Source organism: Arachis hypogaea, chromosome 15, assembly GCF_003086295.3.
Source record: "Arachis hypogaea cultivar Tifrunner chromosome 15, arahy.Tifrunner.gnm2.J5K5, whole genome shotgun sequence".
Lineage (NCBI taxonomy): Eukaryota > Viridiplantae > Streptophyta > Magnoliopsida > Fabales > Fabaceae > Arachis > Arachis hypogaea.
This window is the reverse complement of record NC_092050.1, coordinates 65,885,288-65,901,631: the sequence shown is the minus strand read 5'-3', so window position 1 is coordinate 65,901,631 and position 16,344 is coordinate 65,885,288. Positions and strand designations below refer to the sequence as shown.

Below are 16,344 nucleotides of genomic sequence, written 5' to 3'. Positions count from 1 at the left end.
CTGGTAATGGCTCCAAAGCTTGGTGCTCTAATCTTAATTCATAATTGTCACAACTTCGATACAACTAACCAGCAAGTGCACTGGGTCGTCCAAGTAATACCTTACGTGAGTAAGGGTCGAATCCCACGGAGATTGTTGGTATGAAGCAAGCTATGGTCACCTTGTAAATCTCAGTTAGGCAGATATAAAGTGACAATGGTGTTTTCGAATTTATATAATAAAATAGGGTAGAGATACTTATGTAAATCATTGGTAGGAATTTCAGATGAGCGAATGAAGATGCTTTTCGTTCCTCTGAACCTCTGCTTTCCTGCTATCTTCATCCAATCAGTCTTACTCCTTTCCATGGCTGGCTTTATGCAAGGGCATCACCGTTGTCAGTGGCTACATCCCTTCCTCTCAGTGAATAATATGCTCACGCACCCTGTCACGGCACGGCTATTCATTTGTCGGTTCTCGATCATGCTGGAATAGGATTCACCCTCCTTTTGCGTCTGTCACTAACGCCCAACACTCGCAAGTTTGAAGCTCGTCACAGTCATTCAATCATAGAATCCTACTCAGAATACCACAGACAAGGTTTAGACCTTCGGATTCTCTTGAATGCCGCCATCATTCTAGCTTACGCCACGAAGATTCTGGTTAGGAGATCTAAGAGACATCATTCTAGCTTAATTCATGTAGAACAGAAGTGTTTGTCAGGCACGCGTTCATAAGGGAGAAGGATGATGAGCGTCACAATAATCATCACCTTCATCACGTTCTTGGGTGCGAATGGATATCTTAGAAGCGAAATAAGAAGAATTGAATAGAAAACAGTAGTACTTTGCATTAATCTTTGAGGAACAGCAGAGCTCCACACCTTAATCTATGGAGTGTAGAAACTCTACCGTTAAAATACATAAGTGAAGGTCCAGGCATGGCCGAGATGGCCAGCCCCCAAACGTGATCACAGATCCAAATACAATCCAGGATGCCTAATACAATAGTAAGAGGTCCTATTTATAATAAACTAGTCACTAGGGTTTACATGAGTAAGTATTGATGCATAAATCACTTCCGGGGCCCACTTGGTGTGTGTTTGGGCTGAGCTGAGTGTAGCACGTGCAGAGGCCATTTGTGGAGTTGAACGCCAGTTTCTGTGCCAGTTTGGGCGTTCAACTCTGGTTTTGGATCCTTTTCTGGCGCTGGACGCCAGATTTGGGCAGAAGGCTGACGTGGATCGCCAGTTTACGTCGTCAATTCTTGGCCAAAGTATGGACTATTATATATTGCTGGAAAGCCCTGGATGTGTACTTTCCAACGCAATTGGAAGCGCGCCATTTCGAGTTCTGTAGCTCCAGAAAATCCACTTTGAGTGCAGGGAGGTCAGAATCCAACAGCATCAGCAGTCCTTTTTCAACCTCTGAATCTGATTTTTGCTTAAGTCCCTCAATTTCAGCCAGAAAATACCTGAAATCACAGAAAAACACACAAACTCATAGTAAAGTCCAGAAATGTGAATTTAACATAAAAACTAATGAAAACATCCCTAAAAGTAACTAGATCCTACTAAAAACATACTAAAAACAATGCCAAAAAGCGTATAAATTATCCGCTCATCAGTCACCTAAAAGGCAGCCCCATAGTTTAAAGTGTTTGTTTTTCAAAAAAAAATTGCTGAGAAGCAACCAAATGTCAAAAGAGTCAACTACAAAAACATAAACAAGTTCAAAGTCCAAAAGTCAGACTATAACAGTACACAATCATAAAAAGTCATAGGGGATCCAAATTCGCCCCCAGTAGCAACATCCTTGCAGGGGGAGAATGAGGCATAGTCGAGATCGGGGTAGCATTAACAAGTCCATCCGGCCCATTCAGAATCTGCACATCAAGCTCAAACTCTGGAGGGTCGACCTCTGAAGGAATGGAAGAAGCTGAAGCTGCCAAGGCTTTGGCTGGTGGCACAAGAGGAGGACCCACATCATCATCGTCAGGGGTAGGCACAATCTTGCCATCCTCCACCACATTATCCATGCTGAACAAGGAGAGATCGGCATCGGGAGCAATAACTCGGACCTGAGCCTTCAAAATCTCAAACATATCAGTCATACTATTCAGCATGTACCCCTGAAGCTCGGCATAATCATCTTGGGCAGATTGAAGCCTCTCCTTAGTTTCTAGTAACTCGCCTTAGGTCCGGGTATAGCTCTCCTTATACTCTTTTGCAGCCTTCTCAGCCAAGTTAGCAGCTGCCTCTGCACTAGTATCACGCTCCTTCTCTTTCTCCACATCAATCTCCAACTTAGCCACACCATGGGAACAATCAATTCAGTCGCAAAGGCCACACCATCATATTCTTTGTCATCAAGATATACATCCAACAGTTTTTTGGCACTTAGGAGGCAGATTAGCAGCATTAGGAGAGGAGGCATGGCCAGAAGTCGCCTGAGACAGATCAGATGGAACAACTTGAACTCTAGGGGTCGGTATGATCTTTCTCGGGCCCTGAGAGTTAGAAGTCGGCTTCTTCCGGGACACTTGAGAAGACCCTTCCCCCGAGATCTTTTCTGTCAACTTTTGGGCAGCTGTTGCCTTTTGGCCCTCCGTAAGCCTTCATGGAGTCTGAAGACTTCACCATCTCTGAAAAAGAAGCCAGGAAAACAAGTTACAATAATAGAAAGGAAAACAATAGAAGAAAACTATCTGGAAGAAGTCGGAACACTACCTAATTCGGCACAGAGGAGGGAGGGATCTCCTAGAAATCCCTTTGTGTCTAAATGAGGAGGTTCCCCCCAGTGCTCCTCTAGAACACCCACAAAGGCTTGTTCTACTTCATCCAAACTCTCCCAAGAATACTTGGGAGCTACTATATCTTTTTGCCAACATAAGGGAAAGGTTGGCTCATCATTCTTATCTAAAAGAAAAGGTCGGGCATTCTCGACAGCTCGGGCCTTAAAGTAATAGTTCTTAAAATCCCAAAAAGTCTCATCAAACATAGAAACACCTTTTTTCCCTGGGTATCTCGGAATGAGATCCAAGAAGCCTTTTCTTGGCTACTCCAAGCTTGGTCAACACAAACAGGTAAAGGAAGAGAGATATGGTAGGTCGAACACCCAGCTCTTGTCACAACAGATGAAAAATCTTAATGAAAGCCCAAGAGTTCGGATGAAGCTGGGAAGGGGCCACATTACAAGTCCATAAGAAGTCGGTTTCAAAAGCAGTAAAAGGGATGGTGATATTCAGCTGACTAAAGAAATAGTCATAAGCATAGAAGAAGGGGCGTTCTTCCTAAGTCAAGGGAGGGAAACAAACCCTCTCCTCAGGGTCGGGCGATAACAGCTCATAATTCTTTTCATCGTCCCTATTGCTACAATCCTATGGAACCTCCTAAGCCTCTCACAGTACTCCGGATGGGTCACAGTAACACACATCAGGACTATAGAGTCCAGCCAGTCGGCCATACCAGCAGAGATTTTTTTGGACATCTCGACAATATTCCTACAGGTAGACATATAGCAATTACACCTCCAGTAAGAAAAAGAAAAGAGGTCACTACCAAACAACACGGACAGTAAGAGAATGACAAAGAAACAATCAACAAGTGTCAGATATGGCAGCAAAAGGGAACCCCAGGACTCGCAGAGAACGGAAGATCAACACCAAAAACCCAGGGGCACCCTTTAGAGGCAACAATGGAGCAGCACCCAGAAAAGAAAAATGACGCAAAAATCAGATCCCTAACCCTCTAAAACAAAAGAGAATACAAGGAGTTTCAACCTAAGTACCAGCATTTCTTCATACAAACAACAAAGATAAAAGGACGGTAACTATCAAAAAACAAGAGCACATAGGAATCACCAAAGAAAGTTTCAGCCTTTTTCAAAGAAGTTCAACAAAATCGAAACTTTGCACAAAAGGAAAGCATGCAAGGATGAAAGTGATGAGAATGACGACAAATAAAGCATGTAAAAAGAGAAGTGCTCCGAGGGTTACCTGAAACTGTAGATCAATCTCGGACAAGATCCTCCGTACTAGTCGGTGATGATGTGTCCGACTTGTGGGTGGTGGCCGGAGCCGCCGTGTCCGATTTGTTAGACTTGTCGGTGATGCTGATCCTTCGTCACTGGAGGGTGGTGGTACCTGCAAGGGACTCCGATGCTTAAGTTAGCAAGGGTATTAAGTAGGTTTTTAGTAGAATCAGAGTATGAGTTATACCTGGGTGCTTCAGTGTATTTATAATGATGAGGAGTGACCTTTCTGAAGATAAGATAGTTATCTTATCTTATCTTTTGGTGAGGTCATCTTATCCTCAAGGGAACTGCCCTTATCTCTGTAGGTGGTGCACGAATTGTAAATCACACTTTTCACAACTCGTACCACTAACCAGCAAGTGCACTGGGTCGTCCAAGTAATACATTACGTGAGTAAAGGTTGATCCCACGGAGATTGTTGGCTTGAAGCAATCTATGGTTATCTTGTAAATCTTAGTCAGGAGATTAAAAATAAAAATTACTTTTGTTTATGAAAACTAAATAACATGAAATAAAGGTTACTTGTTATGCAGTAGTGGAAAACAGATTGAGATTTTGGAGATGCTCTGTCTTCTGTATCTCTATTTTCTTACTGTCTTCTTCTTCACGCATGCAGATCTCCTTCCATGGCAAGCTGTATGTTGGTGGATCACCGTTGTCAATGGCTACCATTCATCCTCTCATTGAAAATGGTCTAAATACGATGTCACCACATGGCTAATCATATGTCGGTTCTCACTCATGTTGGAATAGAATCAATTGATTCTTTTGCATCTGTCACTATGCCCAACACTCGCGAGTTTGAAGCACGTCACAGTTATCCCTTCCGAGATCCTACTCGGAATAGCACAGAAAAGGTTTAGACTTTCCGATCTCAGGAATGGCCGCCAATAATTCTAGCCTATACCATGAAGATTCTAATCATGAACCAGGAGGCTAAGAGATACACACTCAAGCTGGTGCAGATAGAACGGAGGTGGTTGTCAGGCACACGTTCATAGGTGAGAATGATGATGAGTGTCACGGATCATCACATTCATCAGGGTGAAGTGCGAGTGAATATCTTAGAATAGAAACAAGCGTGATTGAATGAAAAACAGTAGTAATTGCTTTAATTCATCGAAACACAGCAGAGCTCCTCACCCCCAATCATGGGGTTCAGAGACTCATGCCATCAGAAATACAATGTGAAACGTGTAAAAATGTTATGAGATACATAATAAATCTCTAAAAGTTGTTTAAATACTAAACTAGTACCCTAGGTTTACAGAAAATGAGTAAACTACGATAGATAGTGCAGAAATCCACTTCCGGGGCCCACTTGGTGTGTGCTGGGGCTGAGACTTGAGCTTTACACGTGCCTAGGCTGTTTCTGGAGGTAAACGCCAGGTTGTAGCCTGTTTTGGGTGTTTAACTCCAACTTGTAACCTGTTTCTGGCGTTTAACGCCAGAATGTAACATGGAACTGGCGTTGAACACCCGTTTACGTCGTTTCCAACGCAATTAAGAGCGTGCCATTTGGGTCTCTGTAGCTCCAGAAAATCCATCTCGAGTGCAGGGAGGTCAGAATCCAACAGCATCTGTAGTCCTTTTTCAGCCTCTGAATCAGATTTTGCTTAGGTCCCTCAATTTCAGCCAGAAAATACCTGAAATCACAGAAAAATACACAAACTCATAGTAAAGTCCAAAAATGTGAATTTTGAATAAAAAATAATAAGAATATAGTAAAAACTTAACTAAATCATACTAAAAACTACCTAAAAGCAATGCCAAAAAGCGTATAAATTATCCGCTCATCACAACACTAAACTTAAATTGTTGCTTATCCCCAAGCAACTGAAAATCAAATAGGATAAAAGAAGAGAATATACCATAAACTCCAAAATATCAATGAAACTTAGCTCCAATTAAATGAGCGGACTAGTAGCTTTTTGCCTCTGAACAGTTTTGGCATCTCACTTTATCCCTTGAAGTTCAGAATGATTGGCATCTATAGGAACTCAGAATTCAGATAGTGTTATTGATTTTCCTAGTTCAGTATATTGATTCTTGAACACAGCTACTTTATGAGTCTTGGCCGTGGCCCTAAGCACTTTGTTTTCCAGTATTACCACCGAATACATAAATGCCACAGACACATAATTGGGTGAACCTTTTTAGATTGTGACTCAGCTTTGCTAAAGTCTCCAATTAGAGGTGTCCAGGGTTCTTAATCACACACTGTTTTTGCTTTGGACCTCGACTTTAACCGCTCAGTCTCAAGCTTTTAACTTGACACCTTCACGCAACAAGCACATGGTTAGGGACAGCTTGGTTTAGCCACTTAGGCCAGAATTTTCTTCCTTTGGGCCCTCCTATCCACTGATTCTCAAAGCCTTGGATCCTTTTTATTACCCTTGCCTTTTGGTTTTAAGGGCTATTGGCTTTTTCTGCTTGCTTTTTCTTTTCTTTCTCTCTCTTTTTTTTTTTCAAGCCTTGTTTATTCACTGCTTTTTCTTGCTTCAAGAATCAATTTTATGATTTTTCAAATGATCAAATAATATTTCTCCGTTTTCATTATTCTTCAAAAGACATATGTACTGTTCATGCATTCATTCAGAGAACAAAAAGTATTGTCACCACATCAAAATAATTAAACTAATTTCAAGGATGAATTCGAAATCATGTACTTCTTGTTCTTTTGTAATTAAGGTGATGGATTCATAGGACATTCATAACTTTAAGGCATAGACTCTAATCTTTATTTATTATTTAATAGAAATAATGTAAAATAGGCATGAAAAGCAGACAATTAGTAATAAAAGAAAGGACATTAAAGATATAAAGACAGATGACTCTAATTCTAATACTTATGTACTTTTAAAATAGATAAAAGGTTTTCACAGAGTTAGGACTCAACAACCTTTATTTTGGAAGGTAGATGCCTCTTTAGTCTGTGGGGTGCTTGGTCCTTCAAGAGATAGCTTCTGGCGCTTTAGTTCCTTAAGTTTGCGCCCTTGCTCTTCTTGTTCCCTAAGCAGTATGCAGAGCATGCTGTTTTAATTTTGCTGTTCTTCCTTCAGTTGATCCATAGCTTCTTGTAACTTGGTGATAGATGCTTCTAGGTGTCCCCAGTATTCAAATTGAGGAATTTCCGGGAGGAACTCCTGTTCTCTCCTCTTGATGGGGTCGTCCTGCACTTGTCCTTCTATTGACTTTTTGGTGATTGGTTGCTCAACTGGGATATACTCATCTACTCCTATTTTTACCCCAGCATCTTTACATAGCAGAGAGATTAAGCTTGGATAAGCCAATTTGGCATCTTTGGAGTTCTTGTTTGCAATTGTGTAAAGGTCACAAGAAATTAGCTGATGAACTTCCACTTCTTTTTCCAACATAATGCAATGAATCATCACTGCTCTTATGATGGTGACTTCAGAGCGGTTGCTAGTGGGCAGTATAGAACACCCAATGAAGTCCAGCCAGCCTCTGGCGACTAGTTTGAGATCTCCTCTCTTGAGTTGGTTTGGGATACCCGTTGTGTTGGTTGTCTATTTGGCTCCAGGGAGGCGTATGTCCTCTAGAATTTTGTCCAAGCTCTTGTTTGGTCTCATCATTCTCCTATTAAAGGAGTCCGGGTCATCTTGCAGTTGAGGCAGCTTGAGGATCTCCCTTATTTTGTCAGGGTGGGTGTGAACAATCTTCCCTCTAACCAGAGTTCGATAGTCATAGAATGCGGTTCCAGCTATTCTCTGCCTGTCTGTCTGCCACAGATTAGAGTAGAATTCCTGAACCATGTTTCTTCCCACCTTTGTCTCAGGATTAGCTATGATTTCCCAGCTCCTGTTTCAAATTTGCTCTTGGATCTTTGGATATTCGTCTTCTTTCAAATCGAATTTAACTTCCGGGATCACTGACCTTAGACCCATTATTTTGTAGTAATGGTCTGAATGTTCTTTGGTTAAGAACTTCCCTTGATTCCAAAGTGGTTTTGGAATATTCTCTTTCTTGCCTCTTGAGGTGGTTTGTTTTCCCTTAGGAGCCATGATCTTGGTGGGTATTGGCTTAGTGATCATGGATAAACACACCAAACTTAGAGGTTTGCTTGTCCTCAAGCAAAAAAAAGGAAAAGAGAGGGATAGAGGGAGAGCCAAGTTCGAATTGTGGAGGAGAGGGGGGCCAAACGAGGATTTAAAGGGAAGGGGGTGGGTTTTCGAAAATTTTTGAAAAAGATATGATAGAAAATGTGATTTGGAAAAAATAAGTATGATAGGGAAAGATGTAATTTAAAATTAAAAAGATATGTAAGATATTTGAAAAAGATAGATTTATTTTTTAAAAATATTGTGAAGATTTGAAAAAGATATTGATGAGTTTGAAAAAAATTTGAAAAAGATAGATTTGTTTTGAGAAAGATTTGAGAAGAGGTTGAAGAAGAATTGAGAAAGATTTAATTTTAGGATTAAGATATTTTTAAAATTTTTGGAAAAAAGTTTGAACAATGAAAATATGGGAACATGTTTATGCAAGAAAAATGGATTGAAATATGAAATTTTGAAAAAAATTCAAGTTAGGAACAAAAACTTCCTCCCCTCCACAATCCTGGCGTTAAACGCCCAACTACTGCTTGTTTTGGGCGTTTAACGCCCATCTGTAGCCTCTTTTGGGCGTTTAACGCCCAGCTGTTGCTTTTGGCTGGCGTTAAACGCCAGAAATCTTTCGTCACTGGGCGTTTTTCTGAACGCCCAGGATGCTGCAAGTATGGCGTTAAACGCCCAGAATGGTACCCATTCTGGCATTTAATGCCCATAAAGGTATCATTACTGGTGTTAAACGCCTAGTAGATGCTTCTTTTGGGCGTTTAACGCCCAAATATACCTCTTATTGGCGTTTTTTTGCCAGTGAGCTCCTTTTCCCTGTTTTGTATTCTGAATCCTTCTGCACCCCTGTGAACTTATGCAATTGATTCTTTACCTTGAAGATTATTTATATTAAACTTGTATAATTAAAAATAAATAGAAAAAAAAGTTTTGCCAATGGCTGGGTTGCCTCCCAGCAAGCGCTTCTTTATTGTCTTTAGCTGGACCTTGCTGAGCTTTTAATCTAACCTCAGCCTTGAGCACTCTTGCTCAACATTGCCTTCAAGATAATACTTGATTCCCTGTCCATTAACAATGAAATTCTTATTAGAATCAATGTCTTGAAGCTCTACAAAGCCATATGGTGACACATTTGTAATCACATATGGTCCCCTCCACCGGGATTTCAGTTCCCGGGGAATAGCCTGAGCCTAGAGTTAAACAACAGAACCTTCTGTCCTAGTTCAAACACTCTAGATGACAGCTTTCTATCATGCCACTTTTTTGCTTTCTCTTTGTAAAGCTTGGCATTTTTGAAAGCCGTGAGTCTGAATTCCTCTAGCTCATTCAGCTGGAGTAATCTTTTTTCTCCAGCTAATTTGGCATCAAAGTTTAGGAATCTGGTTGCCCAGTAGGCCTTATGCTCCAGTTCCACGGGCAGATGACAGGCCTTACCATACACAAGCTGGTATGGAGAGGTCCCTATAGGAGTCTTGAATGCTGTTCTGTAAGCCCACAGAGCATCATCTAAGCTTCTCGCCCAATCCTTTCTACGGGTACTTACAGTCCATTCGAGGATTCTTTTTAGTTCTCTATTAGAGACTTCAGCTTGTTCATTTGTCTGTGGATGATATGGAGTTGCCACCTTGTGGCTAATTCCATACCGGACCATAGCAGAGTAAAGCTGTTTGTTGAAGAAGTGAGTGCCCCCATCACTGATTAGTGCTCTAGGGACACCAAATCTGCTGAAGATATGTTTCTGGAGGAACTTCAGCACTGTCTTAGTATCATTAGTGGGTGTGGCAACGGCCTCTACCCATTTGGATACATAGTCGACTGCCACCAGAATATAAGTGTTTGAGTATGATGGTGGGAAAGGCCCCATGAAGTCGATACCCCATACATCAAACAACTCAATCTCCAAGATTCCTTGTTGAGGCATGGCGTAACCATGAGGCAGATTACCAGCTCTCTGGCAACTATCAAAGTTACGTACAAACTCTCGAGAATCTCTATAGAGGGTAGGCCAGTAGAAGCCACATTGGAGGACCTTGGTGGCTGTTCGCTCACCTCCGAAATGGCCTCCATATTGTGACCCATGGCAATGCCATAAGATCTTCTGTGCTTCTTCTCTAGGCACACACCTATGGATTATTCCGTCTGCACATATCTTAAAGAGATAGGGTTCATCCCACAAGTAGTACTTTGCATCAGTAATTAATTTTTTCTTTTGTTGCCTGCTGTACTACTTAGGTATGAATCTTGCAGCTTTATAGTTTACAATGTCTGCAAACCATGGTGTTTCCTGAATGGCAAACAAATGCTCATCCGGAAAGGTTTCAGAGATCTCAATAGAGGGAAAGGACGCCCCTTCTACTGGTTCTATCCAGGATAGATGATCAGCCACTTGGTTTTCTGTCCCTTTTCTGATAAACCACTATTTTAGAAGCAACACTAATAAACCACTATTTTATGGTTTATATTGTGTTTAATTGTGTGGTTTTATCATGATCTTTATCCACTTATTCATTAAATTAGCATGCATTTATATTCCCTTCCTAAAGTTATTACATGATTGAAAATTTGCTTCCTAGATACTTTTAATTATATATTTTAATTCTTCTTTATTCCATTCAATGTCGTGATCTGTGTGTTAAGTGTTTCAGGCTTTATAGGGCACGAATGAGTTGGAGATTGGAAAGGAAGCTTGCAAAAAATAGAAGGAACACAAGAAATTAAGGAGATGACCAGCGAGAAGTGACGCGGCCGCATGGCTCAAGCGACCGCGCGAAAGAGAGGAAATCGCAGTGACGCGGCCGCATGGATGATGCGACCGCGCGGCATGGAATAGCACGACTGACGCGGAGGCATGGACGACGCGTCCGCGTGGAGAAGTAAAACGCCGAATGACGCGATCGCGTGACGTGCGCGATCTGCATAATCTGCAGAATCACTGGGGGCGATTTCGGGCCCTATTTTGACCCAGTTTTTGGCTCAGAAAAGCAGACTAGAGCCAGAGAACATGCAGAAACCAACAACAACATTCATTCTAGATAGTTTTAGTTTTTCAGATCTAGTTTTCCTCTCCTCTAGGTTTTTTTTCTCTCTACACATTCATAGTTCTTAGGATTTATTATTTTCATTGATTTTTGCATTGGGATTTGAGAAGAGTTATTACCTCATCAAGAATTCGTCATTCTAATTCGTTTTCTTTACTTGGCTTTACTCTTCCATGTCCTTTAATTTATTTCAATCTTACTGTTGGATTATTTGAGAATTTATTAATACAAGACTTATTTTTATTTTTAATTAATTCCTTTGAGTTTTATTTTTCATGTCTTCCTTTATTTCTCTTTCCTATGTTATGAATTCCACATTCACAATGAGCGAGTAATTCCCTAACTTGATGGGGAGTTGATTGAAAGGAATCCTTGAGTTGGAGTGCTCAAGGGAGAAATTGTAATTGGGTTTATTTTTGCATTGCTCTCTAATCACTAACGCTATTCCTTCCAAGTAAGCGGACTGGGACTTGTGAATAGAAACAGCATTCCAACTTGTTTGACTTTCCCTTACCTAGTAAGGGATAGCTAAACAGAACAACCCCCAATTATCAATTAATCTTGAAAGTATTGCAACAAGAATAGGGCTTCCAACTAATCTACTCCCAGTCAAGGCTTTTATTTAAATTACATTAATTCTCTGATTTAATTTCCTGTCATTCAACTCAAATCTTTTTTGAAAACCATCTGATTAATAAAATAGCACACTTTCCTGCAACTCGTTGGGAGACGACTTGGGATTCATACTCCCAGTATTTTGACTTTAATTTCTGTGACACCCTTTTTAAATTGATAAGCGGATTTTTGTTTGGTTGAGAACTATACTTGCAACGCATATCTTATAACAATTCTTAACTCGCCAATTTCTGCCACCATCAATTTTTGGCACCGTTGCCGGGGAGTTGCAATAGAGTGCTAAAGTTATTGATTGGATTTTATTTATTTGCATTTTATTTTATTTTGCTACTATGAACTGCTTGTTTCTTTCGCTAGATGACGCATTCACTTCCTGATCCAAGCATGCCAGTATTCGATCCTGAGATTGAAAGAACTATTTCACAAATAAGGCAAGCTCGGCATCGGTTAGTCCTCTCTGAGGGCGGATCTGAAACGTCATTTGAGGAAGAAACCAGCCCCCGTTCTACTGATTCGGTTGATTTACGTATAGGTGACATGGCAGCACCTAGGAGAGTTACTATCCAGGAGGCTGGAGCCCCTAATTTTACAATGCAACCGTTTCAAGCGCATCATCCAGCGATGGCTACAGACTTTGAAATAAAGACCGCACTGCTCAATTTGATGCCCAAGTTTCATGGCTTACCTGCTCAAGAGCCTATCAAACACCTGAGAGATTTTCAAGCAGCCTGTTCTACTGTCAGGCGTGATGGTGCAGATGAAACTTCAATTTTACTGAAAGCCTTCCCATTTTATCTTGAGGGAAAGGCAAGAGAGTGGGACTACACTCAACCCGCTGCAACTGTATCCAACTGGGATACACTCAGAAGAGAATTTTTGGAAAAGTTCTTTCCAGCTGAAGTTACTGATAAACTGAGGAAAGACATTTCCATGATTGTTCAGGATGATTCTGAAACTCTCTATGAGTACTGGGAGCGCTTCAATAATCTTCTGGAAGCTTTCCCCCACCATATGATTGACAAGATAGTGTTACTCGGCTACGTCACACAGGGCATGAAGCCCCAAGATAAGACCACATTGGAAAGTGCTAGCAATGGGTCTATGAAAAAGTACAAGACCACTAATGAGGCAGGGCAGTTGATCAGCGACTTAGCTGAATCTACTAGGAATCACAGGCAGAAATAAGGCCGTGCAAAAGCCGTTGCAGAAGTATCCTCTAGCAAAAAGTTGCTGCTTTAACTCAGAGTATCTGTGAAATGACCAACTTGCTGAAGCAGATGCAATTGAACCAACAACAAGTTCAGCAAGCTCAACCTTCTCCTCCACAGCAAAACCAATAGTTAGTCCACAAAGAGTTTGTAGAGTCTGTGCAGATTATAGCCATTTTACTGATGAGTGTCCGCAGCTCCAGCAGGAAGACAACACCGTGGCAGCCACTCATAACTTCTATGACCGCCTCAACCAAGGGTACAATCAAAGTGGTAATTACAACCATAGATGGCAAGACAATTCTAACCAGAATTGGAGGGACAATAACAACAGAGGAGGCAGAGATAATCAGGGAAATTAGAGGTGGAATAATAAGAACAACAGGAAGTAGAACCAGTACCAGCCTTACAGAGCACCTCACTTGAGGCAATCCCAAGGACCACAGAATACCCAACAGCAGACCTCTCAAATTACCTATCGTTCTTCTTCTGCAAATGGTGACTTACTACACTCTATTGATCGGAGACAACAGACCATAGAAAATAACATTAATGCCACTCTGAATGGTCTGAACGTTACTTTGCAAGCTCTTGTCTCCCAGATTGGATCAATGAATAACTCCAATAACCAACCTTTGAGCTCCAGTGGAATTCCCTCTCAACCATTACCCAATCCCAAGGGTGGTATTAATGCCATCACCCTAAGGTCCGAAACCACACTGCAGGAGAGGAAACAGGAGGAGCCAAGCCCACCAGAACACACCTCAGCTGAAGAGGTAGTGGAAATAGAAGATGTTGAAGAGGAAGATGACATACAGGACATAGCTGAAAAAAAAGAAGTTCAACCACAGGAGGAAGCATCAAAAGGCACAGACACTGCAGAAGACACCACTCCTATTCCATTTCCACGACTTGAAAGGAAGCCTAGGAAGCAGCTGGAACCTGATCCAAAAATGGTAGAGATATTTAAAAAGGTTGAGGTAACCGTTCCTCTATTTGATGTTATTCAACAGGTACCTAAGTATGCAAAGTTTCTAAAAGATTTATGTATACATAAGGACAAAATTAATGAATTAGAAACTATTCCTTTAGGGAGTTCTATATCTGCTTTAATGGGTGGTTTACTTGAAAAGTGTAGTGACCCAGGTCCTTGTATGGTTAATTGTACTATTGGTGGTGTAGTATTTTCTGATTGCATGTGTGATTTAGGAGCATATGTGAGTATAATGCCTTTGTCTATATATGATATTTTGAGGCTTCCCCCCTTAAAAAGGTCGGCAGCTCATTCTGTGTTAGCATATAAAAGCATTATTACACTGATTTTTATATCCTGGAAATGCCCCAAAATAACTCAGACACGCCATCATCAATCCTACTCGGAAGGCCATTCTTGAAAACCTCAAAGTTTAAATTAGATGCTTTTTCAGGAACATACTCTTTTGAAATAGATGGCCAAATAGTGATCTTCAATCTGAATGGAGTTATGAAGCATCCTCCGGAGGATCACTCTATCCTCAAGTGTGACATTATAGATGAAACCGTAGCTGAAGTCCATCAGGAGGAATTTGAAGAGAAGCACACAGGACAAGGTCCAAGTGTGGGGACATTCTCAGAGGACAATGACAGTGCTTTGCCATTGTTACCAGCTCCAGACAACCCAGAGCCTGACCATGATCAGAAGTTAGAATTAAAACCCCTTCCTCCACACCTCAAATATGCTTACCTTGAAGACGGGCAGAGGTTTCCAGTTATCATTGCAAGGGAACTTACTTCTCAACAAGAAGAGCAGTTACTTAGTGTGCTGAGGAGGCACAAGAAGGCAATTGGTTGGAGTTTGGCAGACATAGTAGGCATTAACCATCAAGTCTGTGAGCATAGAATATTTTTAGAAGTGGGAGCAAGACCTGTCCGTCAACCCCAGAGAAGACTGAATCCCACTATCTTAGAGGTTGTCAAAAAGGAGGTGACCAGACTACTAGAGGCAGATATCATCTATCCCATCTCAGACAGTGAATGGGTGAGCCCAGTACAAGTGGTGCCAAAGAAGTCTGGAGTCACTACAGTAAAGAATGAGCATGGAGAGCTCCTGACAACCAGAGTTCAGAATGCCTGGAGGGTCTGCATTGACTACAGACGCCTCAACCAAGCAACCCGCAAGGATCACTATCCTCTTCCATTCATTGATCAAATGCTGGATCGCCTGTCAAGTAAACCACATTATTGTTTTTAAGATGGGTATACAGGTTATTTCCAAATTCATATAGCTCATGAGGATCAGGAAAAGACCACTTTTACATGTCTTTTTGGGACTTATGCTTACAAGAGAATGTCCTTTGGCTTATGCAATGCACCAGCTACTTTTCAGAGGTGCATAATGAGTCTTTTCTCTAATCTTATTGAGGACTATATGGAGATTTTTATGGATGATTTTAGTGTATATGGAGATTCCTTTAGCCTTTGCTTAGATGGATTATCTAGAGTATTAGATAGATGTGTCAGTACAAACCTTGTATTAAATTTTGAGAAATGTCACTTTATGGTAAAACAAAGTATTGTACTAGGACATGTTGTGTCTAATACTGGCATTTCTGTAGATCCAGCAAAGGTGGATGTCATTTCTAATTTACCTTACCCCTCTTCTATGAGGGAAGTCCGTTTATTTCTTGGCCATGCAGGTTTTTACAGGAGATTCATTAAGGACTTCAGTAAGGTAGCACTTCCCTTATCCAGACTACTGCAGAAAGATATTGAGTTTAAGTTCAATGAAAATTACAAACAAGCATTTGATAAGCTGAAGACCGCCCTGACTCAAGCTCCAATTGTGAGAGGACCAGACTGGAGACAACCATTTGAAATAATGTGTGATGCTTCCAACCATGCCGTAGGAGCAGCATTGGCTCAACGTGAAGGTAAGGATCCTTTTGTTATTGCTTATACGTCTAAAACTTTAGATGCCGCTCAGTCTAATTACACTACCACTGAGAAAGAGCTTCTTGCTATTGTTTTTGCTCTGGATAAATTCCGAGCCTATTTACTTGGTACTAAAGTAGTAGTGTGTTCAGACCACGCAGCTTTAAAGTATTTATTAGCTAAAAAGGAATCCAAACCAAGGCTTATACGTTGGATACTGCTATTACAAGAATTTGATTTGGAAATTAAGGATAGAAGTGGTAACCAGAATCTAGTGGCAGATCACTTGAGTCGCCTTAAGCACATTACAGATGACCCCACTCCTATAGCTGATAATTTCCCATTTGATAACCTGCAGGCAGTATCTGAGATAGTCCCTTAGTATGCACCTGTAGCTAATTATCTAGTTAGCCGCACCTTTCCTCCAAACTTTTCTAAGCATCAAAGAGACAAGTTGAAA

General features: G+C 41.0%; 1 non-coding gene across 1 annotated transcript; it reads right to left on the bottom strand.

Moving 5' to 3' along the window:
* Window positions 1-12,675: 12,675 nt before the first annotated feature.
* Window positions 12,676-12,783, bottom strand: LOC112753546 (small nucleolar RNA R71). Its single transcript, XR_003177930.1, has one exon. It is a non-coding gene; the product is annotated as a small nucleolar RNA R71 (small nucleolar RNA).
* Window positions 12,784-16,344: the final 3,561 nt, after the last annotated feature.